Genomic DNA, 17,687 nt, shown 5'->3' with positions numbered 1-17,687 from the left:
TCCCATAGTCCTCTGTGAGTTAATAATACTAGAAGAAATATATCACAATGACTTACTCTTCTGCTTGACATTGGTTTACCATCTAAGGCAATTTCAGCGAAGCTATTGGGATGGTTTGTTAAGTGAGAAAGTGCATTAGTCCATAGTTTGGCAAGCATTTTTTTTATAGCGGATGCATGTACTTCATCTGACTGTCCTCATTTGCTGCTCATTCTTGAATCATACCGCTGCCTCTGTTACATCGGTTCATGCCTGAGCAGTGAACCAGATCAGAGAAGCGATCTGGGTTAAAAATAACCCAGCAAACCCCCCAAACCTATATCAGATTTGCAGTGCATATGCTATGTGCCTGGCCAGTTGTATTGGTTGTTGTTTTAGTAGGGTGGTTTGAGCCAGTACTGCAACTTTAGGAGCTTTCTCAGGCAACAGCCTTAACTTTCTAGTAGAAGTAGCAAGACTCAGCAAGGTTAAAGCCTACACACTCACCTTAAAGTGAAGGCAGAAATCCATTTCCCTAGTGTTGATCTCCTGCTGGAGTTCAGGGATCTTTGCCCAAATAGTCTTCTGCCTCTGTCCTGAGGCTTAAAAAGAGCTATGTTAGAGTAAATTGGATTGTCAATATACAACATAATGTGGACAAGGTGCCCATACAGTTCTATGTGGGATCATGTATGGTCCTTTGAGATTTAATATTTCAAATGCAATTACGAGGTAAGAAAACCACTGTAGGAAGAGCATATTCATTCTGAATGTCTGGCATTAGCTTTCTTCTATGTAAGCTATACTGTTCTCTTTTTAATTCCCTAACCTGGAAGGTATTTGTATTAAATCAAGTCCTGTGTTGGGGCTGATAGTGGGTAACTGACCACATGAGTGCTTTCACTGTGTTGCAAATACAAGGGAGAGCACAGGTTCCTAAAAATCTTCATGCCTGTGCCTGCTTCCAGCTGTGTCTGTCCTTGTGTTCCTTTGTGACGTGTAAGCCTTCCACTGCTTAGGATCTATTGTCAAGTAGAAATAAAAATGGCAGGTGGTTGATTTCCTGTTCCTAATTAGAAAGAGTTGAGAGTTTCATTTTGAAATTATCTAAATACTTAAATATTGGTATTTCAAGTTCAAGTTTTGTAAACTTGAGTAGCTCACTGCAACATGGAAAATCTAGGGGCTTCATCAGACCAGAACTATGTCTTGTTTTCTAAAAGCGTCTTTTTTCCTCCCCTCCCAACAATGGCAGTGGACCAAATAGTCTCTTATTCATAGGCTGTCATCTGAGAAATTATAGGCGGCAAATATACTGTTACATTTACCCCTAAGATTCTCTTCAAGGAACTTCATCTTCCCTCTACTCTAAGATACATGCAAGCTTACACAAAGAGGATGTATTGTCCACTGACAAGTATAATTAAGCACAGATGTCTGAGGCACCAAAACCCAGCTAATACTAACAAGCGTCTTAATTTTTATTGTTTTGCTTATGTTCTGTTTAGAGATCTGAATTTCATTTAGAATCAGTTAATGAGAAAGAAGCTTTTAATTTCATTGACAAGTAGTATCTTAAAGCTCACATAATGACATTTTAGGAGATACTTTAAAGAAGTTTTTTCTTCCCTTGGGCACTTGTGTTGGTGTAGTAAAGACAAACTTTCCAAAAGAGCTTTTCAATAGTCAAGCTTATAGCTATGTCATACAGAGGATGACAATGGTATCCTGACTATGAGAAGCAAACAATAGATCGTTATAGTTAACAACATGACTGCATTCTGATTTAGAGATAGGCAAGATTGGAAATTAATCATTATCTGTGTATGTGTTAAATGCGTTGCGTATCCTTTCTCTTCCTAAAATTTTTTATTTAAAATTTTTGAGTTGTAAGATCAGTTCCAACCATAACTAATTAGTTTTGAGTGGAGCTGGACCCCTTTTCCCATCCCAAAGGTATTCCTGAGCTTTTGAAACTTTCCTATCTCAAATTGAAACCAAGAGTATTTTCATATGCCACCTCTGTGCCTTCCATTGCAGAAGTCTGTATCATCACAGTTGTAGCATTTTTCATTATTTTCACCTTTTAAAACAAATAATGTAGGTTTGATACAGTTATTATGACATGAAAACCAAATATGTATGCTCAGAGAATTTCAACATAAAATAATGTTTATTTTAGTTTTTTTCAAAATTAATAATTTCTTTAAATCAACCTTATGCTGCAGTTAATTTCCAATTCAAGGTATTAATCACTCCACAGAAAAAATCCTGACCATCTCTCAATAACGTGGATTTCTATTTTTTTCATATTTCTTTTCTTCCATAGGTTCCACATCTGCTGAAGAGATTGGGTGCAATCGGAATGGAACCGATTCCATAAAGACTTTGCCTGGATTTGTTTCTTAGCTGCAAAGCAACATTAAGATAACTTTTGGTCCGTTGCTTCTGCTAGGCAAGATAAACCAGAGGACAAGCTAAAAGCACAAAGTTGGATTATTTAACCAAAGAACACCAGAGTAGATATTAGTTTTGTTGACAAGAAGCGTCGGTTCTGTACTCAGGTATGAATTTATACACCACTTTGTGTCACTAGACCAAAACCACTGGGACGTATGATGGCAGTTTCAATTTCTGCCAGAGTATGTGTATATGCCAATACAATGAGACTATTATGTTGAAGAGGACTGCCTTAACAGTTGTTATTTTCCAGAGGTGTCTGTTCAATTATACTTGAATGACTGCCTATTTTGAGAGGAGTGGGGTTGTTCTTTGCAGTCTCTCTCTCTCTCTTTTCTTTCTTTTTCTTTTTTTAAAACGATTTGTAATAAATAAACATGGTAAGTGACTGGTGAAAGTCGGGCAATTAATAGTTTAGAATCTGTGGGTCAAATGATGCTGAGGCCAAAAGCCTTTTGCTCCACAGGAAAAGTGAGCACTATGAAAACAGCCCTCCAATTACAAAGGGTTTCGTTGTGTGTGGAGCATGTTCTTTCAGCAGTGGCAAAAGCCTTATTTCAGATAGAAAACAAGCGCATAAGAGGCCCTTATTTATTGAAAAACAAACAAAGAACCAAACCAAAACAGTTGTTGGAAGAGAACTGTTGAAAAGAAACATCTGGAGGAAATGCCAGTCCAATTTCAATCTTGTCTTCAGGATACCATAACTTACATTTTCCAGGATGTGATACTGTGCTTCATCAGACAACATCACAATGAGATCATACCTCTGAATATGGACTCCAGACCATCTTTATGAAGGATGGTAATCATTATGTCTTATTCTTCTTCCTGAGAGAGTACATTGGAAATATTTCTCATCCATTGGTCATTTCTTTGATGCTAGTATGGAATCCTAGAGATGCACAAAAATTATTACTTCACAGACTCTGAACTTATGTGTGGGTGAAAGCAGGCATCTCCAACCAGAAGGCAGGGCTGAGACATCAACAGAGTTGCAGAGAAAAGCCTAAGGCAAGCTGCAGCCTAATCCAGGACAGAATTGTGATAAGTAGGAATTATGGTAGAAGGCAGTGAAAATTCAGTGATTTTGTATAGTCAAATGCAATGTGAGACTTTTGAAATTTTTCAGAGGAGAAAAGAAAGATTTTTTTATGTACCTGTCAATATTGTTCTAGTACTCCCTCCATGGGTGCTATTAGTATGAAAAACATCCATTCCTTAAAACACCTCTTCATTGATTTATCAACCTCTTTAAAAACTTGGAAAAGACCCCACTTTTTAGCAAGCTTTAAAATGTTGACTTAAATGCCCTTGGTACTGGCATAACCCCCATGGGCAGCTATTATCCAGCTACGTATCTATGATTTCATAGTAATCAGGGCCAATAAAAGTTTAGCCCCCACATTTTAAAAGTAAAGTATTTTTGTTGGCTTGCAGTAGCGAGACCAATTTGGGTATCTTTGTGTAGTCTGTAAGTGTTTTTTTTAAAAAGCAGGGAAAATGTAGGAGTGTTGAGACCATGGAGGAAAAAAATTATATAGAGAATATACTACTATGAGTTTATCCACTAACAGGTAAATATAGTTGTCCTGGTTCCTGGTCTTTGCTGAAGCAGGCGGTGTCTGTTTACCAGGATTTTTTTCTCTGTATAGTGATCTACTTAATGTGCATCATAAACGATTAGTTACAGGTTGTTGCTATAAAACTTGTAATGAAATGAAACAATGAACCGCTGTCCTACTTAGAGAAGTTTATCTGAGTTGCTTTGGGTCTGTTTTAGAGTACCACATGCAGTAGCTTTAATATGTATTTTCTTAGGCTTTGATTTTGACATGTCCCGTTTCCCAGTTTCTTTCTGAACGGTTGTAGCCTATTGTGTCCTTGCAGACTCTACACACTTGACATCCAATATATATGTATGACCTATGTGTGTATGTATCTTATTCTCATATTCCCATGGGAGTGTCTTTTGTAAAATGGATTTGGAACATTGATAGCATACTCTTATACTCTTTCATTTTCTTATTCTAAAAACTTATATACCCTATGTACATAGGGATCAGGTCTGAAAAAAGTTATTTTCCTTTTTCAGTGAGTGCTTCTCATACCTGAGCATGTGACCCACTATACAGTGTAGTCTGTACTGAGAAGAGAATACTTCGACTGCATTTCTGCTCCTGTTCCCCAAAAATATTGATATTCAGCTCTGTGTTGCTAAAGTAAATCACTCCCAAAACAGTTGTGTGTTACAGCAATGTAGTAAGAAAGGTGCTTTAAAAAAGAAAAGTTTTGGCAAAATAGCCTTCTTTTATAAAGAATATTAAATTGTAATTCTAAGGCATCAGTGATTTCCTAAGGAAGGAGTAGGATCTACCATGTTTTTCCTTTTACTGAGACAGTACTTCCAAATGTCAAAGAAAGGCCATATGTCTGTCTTCCACATAGTTGTGGTTTGCCTCCAGCTAAGAATGATAATCTTTTTCTTTGTGAGGAAGAAAAATACCACCTGATCGACTTGAAGTTGTCCTTGCTCACTGCAGAGGGGTTGGCCTTGGACTAGATGACCTTCAAAGGTCCCTTCCAACCCAAACCAGCCTAAGATTCTATGATTCTATGCATCAGTTATTTTATGCCAAATGCATAATTATTTATATAGGAGCAGGATGAACAGTGAAACTGATTATCTGATAACTCCAATAGCACCTCCAATAGCACAAATGACTCAGAAAAATCACTCGTGTCCAGGAAGATGATGCATGTGTGTGCTGAGCTGTAGCCCTGAATTTAGCAAACTTAAAGTTCAGTTCATATGTGAATATCCTGATTAGGTACTCATTGACTGAATTCGTATAGTTTAGAGAATTTCACAGAAAATATTGAGAATATTGCCTAATTTATGAACTGAAATATGTTCCTTTTTAATTTCTAAAAAATCCTGCAGAGATTTTTGTGTTCTAGAGAGTTGCAATGAAATGTATTCTCAAGCTTTTCAAACCAGCTTTGCATGCGTGGAAACAGACAGGTTTCTACAGATTCCCTGCCTTCTATTAAATGAGGAAAATCAGTTGGATTAATAAATGATTAATGTGAAATGAGTTGTGCAAATTTTGGGAGAATACAAGCTTCGCAGGCTTTTGGTACAGTTTGGAGCACCCTTATATTTTATATAGATGATGAAATGTGCCAGTCATTTAAGGGCTAAAGAGTGGTTGTTCTGGTTCAGAACAAGGGTCTGCCCAAGCCAGCGTTCTTCCTTTCTGCAGGGGCTGTCGGGGCAGACCATGGCAAAGACAGGAAAACCTGACTTGATACACACCCCACCGCGAACACTTTCCTGGTCTCAGTACCCAAAACAATTTTCCACTTAGGGTGTTCGTGATGATGCATGAAGAAGGAGCTCTTAACATTCATTTTGAAGCGAGTTCCCCCAGCTGCATTTGTTCCCCCTCAGCTCTGGTACCAGAAGGGGTGAGCAGGGCCAGTATATGTCCCCCATAATTTGCTTCCCTATCTCTTCCTCAGGCCAAAGAGGCTTGGCATAATTTATATTTGTTTCTTATTCTCCAAATCTATTTTAACTGGCACGAAATATTTTTTTTTCCCCAAGTCAATTCTTATCCTGTCAACAGTAACTTGTAAGTGATCTCCCACAAACATTTTCCTCATACTTCTTCCCCTTGTCCTGTTTGAGGAGGTGGAGTAAGAGAGTGGCTGGATGGCTGTCTGTTAGGCTGAAAAGGTTAACCCACCAAAAAGTTCTAGACCTTTTCCAATGACGCAGTATGCCTCTCAGTGTAAAGGGGCAAGGGTCATAAAATTCAACATATTATCAGCATTTAGGGCAATATGCAAAGTATCAGTGAATGGATTTATATAATACCATGAAAATGTTCCTTACCTAACTTTCTTTCCTAGAACTTGATTTGGTGGGTTTTTGTTGGGTTTTTTTTTTTTTTTTTGCTTTGTTTTGTGCAGCTTACCATGAGAGTTGTGCTGAGAGATGGCTTAATCAAGATCTAGTGCCTTGAGAACAGTAAAGCTAATTCTTCATAACTGAGCGGTGAGAAACCACATATTATTTTATTTTTCCAGATTTTAAAGTGATGTGGAATTTCTCATAAGATATATAAGCCAAGGATCCACTTCTTGGTTGCACAAATATCTCCCTGGGGTTTACAGCTATTATAGATTCTGTATTATACCTTGTAATCTTGCCTCTGATAACCCTTCCCTATCGTGTCTTCCCCATGAGAATACTCCTTGGGCCGTACAAAGGGTTGAAGAGTTATAAAAGATCTGAGGATCTTGTTCTAAACATGTGAATTTAGATAAGGTGAGCGAAGAATTTACAGCATTGTGTTTATTACACAATGATTAGAGATATGAAAATGCATCATAGTTTTAAGAACAAAGGATTTTCTTATTTTAGGCAGAGTGCAGTTATCTTTTTATGGTGTGTCATAATTTTAGAGCCAGTGAAAAAGATGTACTAATAAAAAACCCCACACCTATGTTTAAGCATCATTATGAGCCATATGTGATAATACTTAAAATGTTATATAAAAAGTGATATGGGTATTAAACTACCACATAAGAAGGGAACTAAAATAACTGACCCATCTTCTTTCTTGTGGCATATCTGAACTACAATTTGCTCTTTATTTTCACAGTCAAGATTATTTCATTTACACAGACTGACCATAAATGAGCATGCGTATGTCTATTATGCCTGTGGGATAATAGGCATAATATCTATTTTGAGAAATGAGTGTTGCTTATCTAAAAAAATATTTTTCTACTTACTGAAATCACAGAAGGCAGTTCAGAGAAAAGTAAAACAGAATTTAAGTGTCACCACAGATGGTTAAAAATAAGATGTTGAATATGTATTTTGTGTGGCTAAGACAAAATTGTATATTTCTCAGAAAAAAAAGTCAGATCTAGAGCTGACGAACACTGAACATCTTCAGCAATGGGCCATGTCTCTGTAACTCTCGCTAGTCATAAAAGCTGTTTGGCATTTCACTTAATAAAGCGGAGAGAGTTGCCCATGCTATTAACTATTTAAGGTTAGAGTCAGTTTGCAATTCTAGTTCTTTTAATAGTCAATGGAATTTTTCCATTGTTTTCAACAATATTGCCCATCTGCGTATTCATCTAGGACTATGTGAAGACTGAGGCATAATCATTAGATAGAATCAGATTCATGTGCTTAGCATTGTGAATTACTTTTCAGGTTTTCTGTTGAATGAAAATTGATCTTCTAATTACCCCCTCCCCACTCCGGTCTGGTGTGTGTACTTTAAAAATGATTATATAAAAAACTTGGCACACTGTATCAAATATAGATTATCTAGTTCGATGAGTTTCCCCAAGATCTTTCTGTTTTGAAATGATAAATGTTTTAATGTCTTTCCTATGTGGTATCAGTATCATCAATCCTTGTTTTTTAAAAAAGAAGTCACATTTTTCTTCTTGTTAAGTAGAATGAAGCATAATATTGTACATTGCTTTCTGAACAATCTTTGTTTTTAATGTAAATGTGTAGCAGTTATTACGAGGAACAAGTCACTATCCATCCCCCCTCATATTCCAGTGATTAATGTGTTGACTGCAAAACTTTCAAACTCAAAGTAAAGGTCTTCATAAACATGACTATCTGAAAATATAGAGTTAAAAAGGCAGTCATCAGTTTTAAAAAAAATAAGTTAAAGGATGAATTTCCTTGCGGTAGTTTTATGCTCCAGATAATTTTGACCATTTTATCACTTAGTCATTTTCAATGTTTTATCTTATCTGAACTAGTAAATAAGGCTTACATAAGCAAATCTGACAATTGACTGTTTTTTTATCTATTGGAATGCTTATGAGTTGAGTATTTCTCTGCATGAGTACAGTTACAGCCTTCTGAACCTGACTGGATCGTGTGCAGAGATGTCTGCATTGCTTTTCCATCTTTCTTCTTGTCTAGGTCCAGTCTTTTATTTACTTCTAGTTTTCAAGACTGTAACATCTACTTTTTTGAAATAAAATATCCAAAACTTAGGTATATGCCATGTCATCTTTCAGAAGCTTTTTTAATATTGTGTGTTGCCTGCTTGTTTATCTTTCCTTGTTTAGATCTCAAAAATGTCATAAGAGGCAGTTTATGAACACTGGGAAATCAAATACCTCTCTATTTTCATCTCTTTCCACAGGGCCCGGTGTTCTGAAATTAAAGCAGCCACAAGTGTCAGTCCAGCAGTACTATTCTTCATGGTCACTCTGTTTGATGTACCCATGAAATGCTAAATATTTTTAAGGAAATTTCCATGAGACTTTTCCATAGAGATCACTGAGAGACTGCACTAACTGTTGGGCTTCAGGTTTTTGATGGGTGAATAGAGAAGAAGACAAAAATCTCTAAAGTCAAGAGTGGTAGAGGACTGCTTTCCACAAAGGAAAAGAATTATAGCTTATCAGTTGTCTCCGTGTTTAAAGGAGCAAGCTGACTAGCAGAAGCCTCAGTGTAAATGTTAGTATTCCCCAAAGCTTTTTTCATTGGTTTGCTCTTCTAGAAACTGCTTTCTGAAATGAGCTTTTCTTTTTTTTCTCTTAATCATTGTTTATGCCTCCTGTTAGGAATAAGCAGTAGGTAATTATTCGCAGAGATGTTGCCTTTCCTTAATTTTCATATTAATTTGTACAGAAGAGAAAGCAAAACAAAGTATTTGTGTTAGAATTTCAGAGCAAAAATAATAATGTCACAGGAAACAGAAACATTTTACTTACGTTCATTAATTGTTTGGGATCTGTTACTGTAGTAAGTTCTTTAAATACAGGAAGTTACGTGTAGATGTAAATACAAATGTAACTGTACATATGGATGTGTACACCTCTATTCCTACAGTCATGAAAGTGAAAATAATCTCCTTCAAAAGGTTTAAACTTATGCCTATTCATCTTTTTAAAATCCACAACATGGCAAACTGTATTTAAACAAGAGCTATAGTCACTGAAAAGAGAGAATGCAGCAAGCACTGTGCTATATACAAGTGGGGAAAAGCCTGTTTAAGTTTGGGGTGATATCTGAAGGACAGATTCATAAGCACAAAGGAAGTGTCATGCATAGTTTGGGCATTTGGATCAAAATTGCAGCTCTGGATCTAATCAGTTGAGCTTAGGGTTTGACTTCAATAGAGGCATGTGTAGGAGTAAGTTAGCATTTGCCATTTTAGGCTGTAGTAGCCATCAGAGCTACAATGAGCTGCGATTTGTAGAGAAATATACCGTATTAAATCACGCAGATCATATATTAAAACCTTTAAGATGCAGCAGTAATGTTTATTAAGCAGACTGCGGATTTTTATTCCATGTCTGAAAGCTAAATAGTATGTGCCTGAGGGATGGTTGGAGATGAGAGGTCAGTGGAGTTAGACTAATTTACATTAGCTGATAATTTGCTATGGTGAATTACATCCAATCATTTGTTGAGCAGGAGATATATATTTTTATGTTTCAAAAACATTTTCCTCTCTGCTTGCCTCTGTTCAGCAGTGGTTGCTGACATTAAACATTTGAGAGCAATTTAGCCACAAGCTGGGACAGTTTCAGTGACAGCTGAAATTTTCCTACCAACTTGCATGGATTACGCAATTTAAATGGACAGAATTCAATCTTAGCTGCCTGTCATGTTGATCATGATCATAGTTACTTTTTTGAGACTATTTTTGTAGTCTTCGCACATATGATCTCTGCAACTCAGAGTGTTTGCATACCACGCAGCATCTGGCTCAGTTTTTACGGGATTTTAACAGATGCAGTAAGGAACAATGCACAACTCTCTGAAGTCTAAAAATAATTGTATTTCAGTAATCTCTTATGCTGCAATCACTATCCCATAAAAATATAATAATCATATAGCATTGGAAATTACTCTGAAATATCAGAGGAAATGCCCACAGCATGTAGCCACTGAATCTTTTATTTAACAAAAATTAAATGTTAGAGAATACTTGAAGAAATATTTTGAAATCTTTGTGTCATGATAGTTCTAAATTGCATGATGTTGGAAAGATTTTGAATATTAAATCAACCCTCTACATAAAAGATTTTAAAGACATTCACTTAGGTAAGTAGTAGGATTTGGTCTGCATTATTTTACGTTAAGGAGCTTACTAAAATGTCTCTGTTTTCTTCATATGAAGAAGAAAGAAAACTGTTTCTTTTACATCTGCAGTATAGACACACCATTGTAACATGCTGGAAGGAAGTCTAACTTCATTAAGCCACGTGTTGGGCTCATACTTCTGGTTCTTCCACAAAAGTATCATTGACTGAAGTAAATGTTTTGCCTGAATGGAGGAAAGACAGACAGAGCAGGATGGAATGCCTGAAGAAGCAGAGTGCTTACAGTAACTTTAAAATAAATATGACTTCCATAACTGTAAGGAACTCCAAGTACAAATCACGTGTAACCCTTTCAGATCCATGCAGCAGATCCAAAGTTAAATCCCATCCTCAAGGTGATCGCTGAAAAGAAGATACAATTAGGTGCTGAAAAGAAGAAATAAACAGACACTGAAAAAACTCCAACCATTCATCAGTAAAAACATCTTTTGGGGTATTATTTTGATGTAAAAAGACTATGAAAGCTAACGTTTATCTAGTTTTTCCCTTTCCTGAAGTTTTGACTGGCAGGAAGAGAGGAGTATGGCTGTTGTCTGGGATTCCCAGGGCTCCAGCAGGACTCGTTGGACTAGTAACTGTGATGTATAGTTGTTTGGTTGTTTGTTTTTTGTTTTAATACAGGGCGTGTGTAGTGAGATGGAAAAGAAGCAAAATTAAGAACAGCATTAGGTATGACTCTTTGACTCTTCAAGTTAGTATGAAGACCAGTGATTTCAGGCCAAGCATGAAACAGGTATCTAACGTAGTGTGCTACTGAGGAAGGATTTTGTGATTCCTGCATAAATATATAATCAACCAAAGTGAGACCAGGCTCTGTGGACAGTCTATATGAACAGCATCAAACACGTCTTCCCGATTACTTGAGACTTGAATGTCAAGGAAAAAGGAAATGAGAATTTTTGTTAGGCCTCTCACTCAAACCAGAGCAAGCTTTGAACTCTGAGATCTCCGTATATTACCAGCAAAGATGTCTCTAGTTTGTCAGATTTCTCCTGCAACAGAAAAAAAATCCTGGAATTAGATCTCTGTCTAATCACTTAGAAATTCTAAAGGTAAATGGTTTTCAGGTATACCCAGTTTTATGAAACAGATATAATCTAATTAACATCTAAATAACATGTGACTTGGGTGATCTATCACATATAATTATGTGCAAATAACAGCCTTACATTTCAGATCATCCATAGGCAGTAATTTGTTTGGACAAATGTCAGTGAACAGTGATGAATAACAAGCAAATTCTGCAAGATCATTATTGGTTTGTGGTTCAGTTCTAACAGGTAAAAGAACATGTAGTAAATAGAGTATTAATTTTGAATAGTTCATCCAATTCTACTAAAAGGCTTCTTTAGGAAAAGGTTTCTATTCTCATAATCAGCAATTAATCTATATATTCCAAATAACTCATAGATAGCAAGTCAGGAGTGTTCTCCCTTACCACATGAGCAACTCCAGCTGTGTGTACAATAAAGCATTCTTGGCTACAGCATTAATCCAAAAAAGCCATATATAATATTTTCATGTTTCTTTTCTTGTCAGTTTGATGTGGTTCCAGTTTTCATCTCCTAGAGTGAGTTTTTGTTTCCACAAGCAAGGTACACCAGAGAGCACTTCCAATTGTCTGACGTCCGTGAATTAGTGACTGTCTGAGATTTCAGAAATTTAGAATGGAAGTCCTAGAATCTGTGAGGGGTATGTTAGCATAACGTATTTGTTAATGTGGTTAATTATTATGGGTACTGAATACAATGTTCAACAACTAATGACGTTGTTTGTCTTTTGTTCCACACTACAGAAGTCTGCCCTTTCATCTTGTGAACAGCTCTTCTGCAGCCATCCTTGACCTGAAGTTTAGTTGCATGACAAACCTTTGCTTAATCCTTTTCATCATCTTGCATTAGAGAAATAGCAGACAGTAGGGATATTTGTCTGCTCCTTTTGTGGACCCTGTTCCTGGATGACGTGCCAGCCTTAAGTGTACTCTGATATCCATGCAGAATCATCTTTTCTTCACGTAGACACAGCTTTCATCTCTAGGATTATGAACAGCAACCTCAAAGAAATAGGGCTTCTCCTCTCCTCCAATAAAGGAGGGGTACTATGCACTGTTTTATCTCAGTTATCAGGACATAATATGGTGGATTTTTTTTGCTGATTTTTATACTGTAGTGCAAATTTTACCCAGATACAAATTTTAAGCCAAACAAATTTGGAAAAACTCCTTTGAAAGAAAAAGCAGCAGTTCCGCTAGTAAGTGTCTTTTGTCAAGTCATTCATCTACACTGAAATAGTCCTCAGTTTTGTGATCTTTCAGTGCAGACTAGGAAATTATCAGCCTGAAGGTGCAGCATAAAATAGAAAACAAAGCGTGTTTCCTCTTTATTGTATTCTATGATGCATATTTTTCACTTCTTCACTTCACTTCACTTCACTTCACTGTAAATATGTTTTTTCCCTACTAAATGAGGTATACAGTAATTACACTCATGCTCATTCTATATAGCGTAAGACAGCAGCACCAGGAAGGTAAGGAATTTTGGATTTTTTTATCAACTTCAACAATGAATAAGTCATACATACAGGAAATATGAAAGGACTTAGTATCTTAACTCTGTGTCTAAGCTTAGTATCTATTCTGCAAAAGCAGTCTGATGGCTCAGAAGAAAGGAAGATGACCTTGTATCTTCTGTTCTGTACGTTACGGTACATTTCTCATCTATTGTTATGTAGAGTATACTTAAAGCCAAGGAACCAAAGCTAGGCACTCACTGAATTAGCTTTTATTTGTTAACTTCAGCAAAACCAGATCCATCTGGGGGATATAATGCCCAAATATTCACGCTTCTTTTGGTCTTCCTGAAAATGAGTGATTTTTTTTGTGGGTTTTGTGGAAAAACTGTTTAGTCACTGTTAGGATTTCAGAATCCAGAGCTAATTTATTCTCAGCTAGACTTTTTGTAAAATGAATTTGCCACTACTTAAACCATCTTAGAGGGTAACGAGGAAAAATACATGCTCAGCCGCTGAAATGAAATATTTTTGTTTGGATAGATCTTTCTGGCCTCCTCAAAAGCTGTGAGTTGACTTCCTCAAGCTCTTCATGCTCAAGTAAGCATCGATACTAACTAGTTTATGTTTCAGTGATGTGCTAGAACAAAGGTTCCTGTCTTGCAAACACCTTCTTTCAAGGTAAGAGGACACTAAACTATATAAAAACCACTAATGAAGATGCAGGCAAATCAACAGTTCAGCCTGTACAGAACAGAGGAAATCGTGAAGCGCTCGAACTTGAAACTCCCATTTGAATATAGCAGTATTTATGCAACAGGAATTGTTATTTTCATACAATACAACATAATTGTCCATCATCTTCAGAATGTTTTATTTAAAAAAGGAAATTTAAGAACATTCTATTTCTAGTTTTGATGACATTTTCTAAGGGAAAGAAATAGAATTAATGGAATGTCCGCTTTTCTAGAATAGTTTTACCAGTGCTGCTCCTTTCTTATTAGCAATTCTTTGTTTCTATTGTCTTCTGACTTACCTTAAGCTATGCCCTGAAAGAATCTAAACTGTGCCACCCTATAGTGTACACAGCCAAGTACTTCTTGAAAAGGTTCAGGGAGAAGATACCATTTCACTTTTCCACAAGGCCTGGAAGAATTGGAGGACTGGGGTTGTTAGCATTTTCATTCCTATACGCCTTGGGAGTGGGATTAAATTTCCTGAAGTAGTCTGGATGTAACTGAGAGACATGTAACTGTTCCATGAAACAACAGTAATTCTGAATGGTTTCTTAGGGAATAAATAGTTTCACTGGATTTTATTTGTAATTTGATACCCTCAGGAACATAAATTAAAATGAGCCTAGGAACTGAAAAATGTATGAAATCTAGTTGCACAAACTATTTTAGTTGACTTTTTAAATTGAAATTACGAGAATATTATCATCATAAAATCTAGTTCATACATGTAGATAAATTCAAGATATACTTCTTTCCTCTTTTGTTGTTTCCCCTTTTTTTTTTTCAGTATCAGTTTAAAAAGTTGCAGAGCGCTCTTTCACAACCCAACAGCAATGCTTTGCACAAGACCTTTCTGTAGAGTTTCTGGTAACAGGAAGCTCAAAGTAAACAAAGCCCAAACAGGAAAGAACTTTGTGAGAGGGTCCATGTGCATGCATGGTTGGATCCTGGCAGACAAAAGAAGGCTTTTGGAAGGGGCTAGGGCATTTCAGAAAAATAGTTATGGTTTATTATTAATATCTATTCTATTGTGTATGACTGGAAAAACTCTGCTGTGTTATATTCCAACCCATAAGATCAATTACTTTGTAGTTAAATATTTAAAGTGAGAAGACCATATCTTTAACTCTTGTGAGCTTTTCAGAGGTACGGCCTATTATCCCTTGAGTTTGAAAGGGATAATAGGCCGTACTATTTTTGAAAATCTTGTGGTTAATTTAATGTACTCTTTTCTATGTCTCTAGTGTAATTTAGCTGCTAGCAAAACTTTTTTATTGCATGCACATTACAATTTTTAATATCTGAAGGATTATTCTGTTATCACAGAGAAAGAAAAGAAAATATAACCAATACTCTATTTACTGGTTTGAGAATATTTCTTAATCAGTACCAAATTTGTTTCCTACTGACTATGGAGGAAAGAAGACTTTAAATCCTTCAGACAGACAGCACTGAGCAGAGAAAGTGCTTATAAATGGAAGTTGTATATGAAGTCAGTGAAGAACAAAGAGACTACTGTATGTAAGTGGTAAAGTGGGCTCCTTTCTGAAAGACAATAAAAAATGAGGGGGAGAATGGGCTTGAGGAAGAAGTTCAGGATCTCTGGTAAATAATTTCTGGTGTGTTCAGAGATTGTGTCAGTGTTGTTAGATACGATTATGGTTGCTATCAACAGAAATTAGGATGAAGTTACATGCACTGAAAAAAAAGGAACAATTTTCTAACCCAAAGATCTGGGCATGTCACAAACACCCAAGTTAGAAATTAAACTACATGGAAGTAGTCCAAAGCAAAGGATTCAGTACCCAGAAGCCCCCTAAAATGCATGGACATACCGGCTTGCATGAGTACATAGAATAAGTCTGAAACTATGCAAACCGTTTTGGTTTTGAACAAGCGATATTCTCAGTTACTTACATTGGCCCATTTCCTCTCTGAAAACAAGGCATTATATGAGCAATAATTTGAGGTATGTTCATTATTACATCTAATTTGGGTTATCTACACGATAACATTTTACCTTGCGTAAAAAATGTCTTGATGATGTCTCCTGTAAATACGGATCTAGTACCTCATAGGAATCACATACAGGGAAAAAAGGGCAGAAAATGTTAAGCCCAGTATTTCTTCAGTTATCTGTAGCATTTTTTTCTTCTGTAAAAACAATACAGTAGCGTTAGGTGAAAAAAGGAAGGACACACAGGAAGGTATTTCATCTGCAAATAAATTATTATCTAGGAGGTAATACCTGGCTTAGTCACAGAAGATGCCTCTAACAAAATGTTTAATATCTTGTTTGCTATAACAATTACTTTATTACGTTAATTAATGGTTTTGTAACAATGGAACATTAATGGCAACAAACAGCAATAACATTTTTGTGAAGTTAGTTAAATATAAAACTATACAAATTAGATAGCTACTATATTTAAATGATGACAATTTGTGATAAGTAGAACAAATACTATGTATTAATATGATTTTAAATAGTTTACAAAATCCAGATAAATGGTGGAGGCAAGACCCTGGAGTTTTCCCATTGAATTAAAAAGAGAGTGGGCTACTGCTGAAAAACTTTAGTTTATTAAGTCGGTATCTATGACATACATATGTAAAAGAATGTAATATGAAACTACTACTGTTATGAGAACAATTTTGCTGCGATAAAAGGGAAAACTTAATAAAAATGGAATTCAGAAGTCTCACAGAAAAGCTAGTAAGAAATACTGTCTCAGTCACAAGGATCATTTACTGGATCTGGACAAAAACTTTCTGTCCGAATCCCTTTCTCCTGGGAAGTGAAGATTTATTTCAGTCACACGGACTGGAATTTTCAGTGTTCATGATTATTTTCACTGGGGAAGTATTAAAGAGAGACAGAACTCCCTGGATTTGTGAATCTTTGCCTGGTCACTGAGCTGTAAAGCTTTACCACTGTAAAGCCAGGGTTGTCTCAAAGATAGGGATCTCCACTGCGAAGGAGGCTTCTCCCCTTGTGTCCTAAGGACTTTGGTCATGGCAGAGCTGCTGCCTCTCCGAGTGGGAGGGCTGGAGCCCTTCAGAGTGGAGTGGCCTGTTGAGACAGCCAATGGCTCACTCGATGGGACCATCTCGTCCTTTGGCCCTTAATCCATGGATTCCTGCCTGTACCCTTTAATGACCATGCCAAGGTCAAATGGTTTAATAAAGCCATTGGTGGTTGTTCCTGACCATCCAATGTAGAAGTCAATAAATCACGGAAAACTAGTTCACCAGGGATTCTCATTCTGGTTTGCAGACAAATTGGAGATTTTGTGCCACCGAGTGATGCGGTTCATTTCCTGCTGCTGCTGCTCGCTTAATGCCCCATGACTGAAATAAACGGATACTCCTAAATTGTACTGAATGGACCTTAAAATATCTTATTTTCCTGTTTAAACTTTCAATCAAATCAACTAGAATATATTCATTCAGTATTACCAAGAATATCTGTGGGTGCTTAATTTAAAAAGAAAATTAAATAATGGATCAGTATTAAAATATTTAAAAAGTATATAAAGCCTAGGCAACTCAGGAAAGAAAGGACTCATAACATTGTGATTGCTTAAGTCTGGAGACTGAATTTTGCAACTCTGCTACCAATTTCTAATCTTTGGTGTTTTTTTCTGTAATATACGAGCAGAAACAGATGTTTTCCACTACCAACATCTGATTTGTGTGTGAAGAATTAAGGGCATCATATACCGTCAAAGCAATGACTGATATTTAACCATGCAGAGCCCTGTTAACCCCAGACAGAATTACAGTGGTAAGCATCTGCATATTGTCCTCAAACATTACAGTAACCTGATA

The sequence above is a fragment of the Cuculus canorus genome, chromosome 6 (genome assembly GCF_017976375.1).
Source record: "Cuculus canorus isolate bCucCan1 chromosome 6, bCucCan1.pri, whole genome shotgun sequence".
NCBI classification, from domain to species: Eukaryota; Metazoa; Chordata; class Aves; order Cuculiformes; family Cuculidae; genus Cuculus; species Cuculus canorus.
This window is presented reverse-complemented; position numbering follows the sequence as displayed.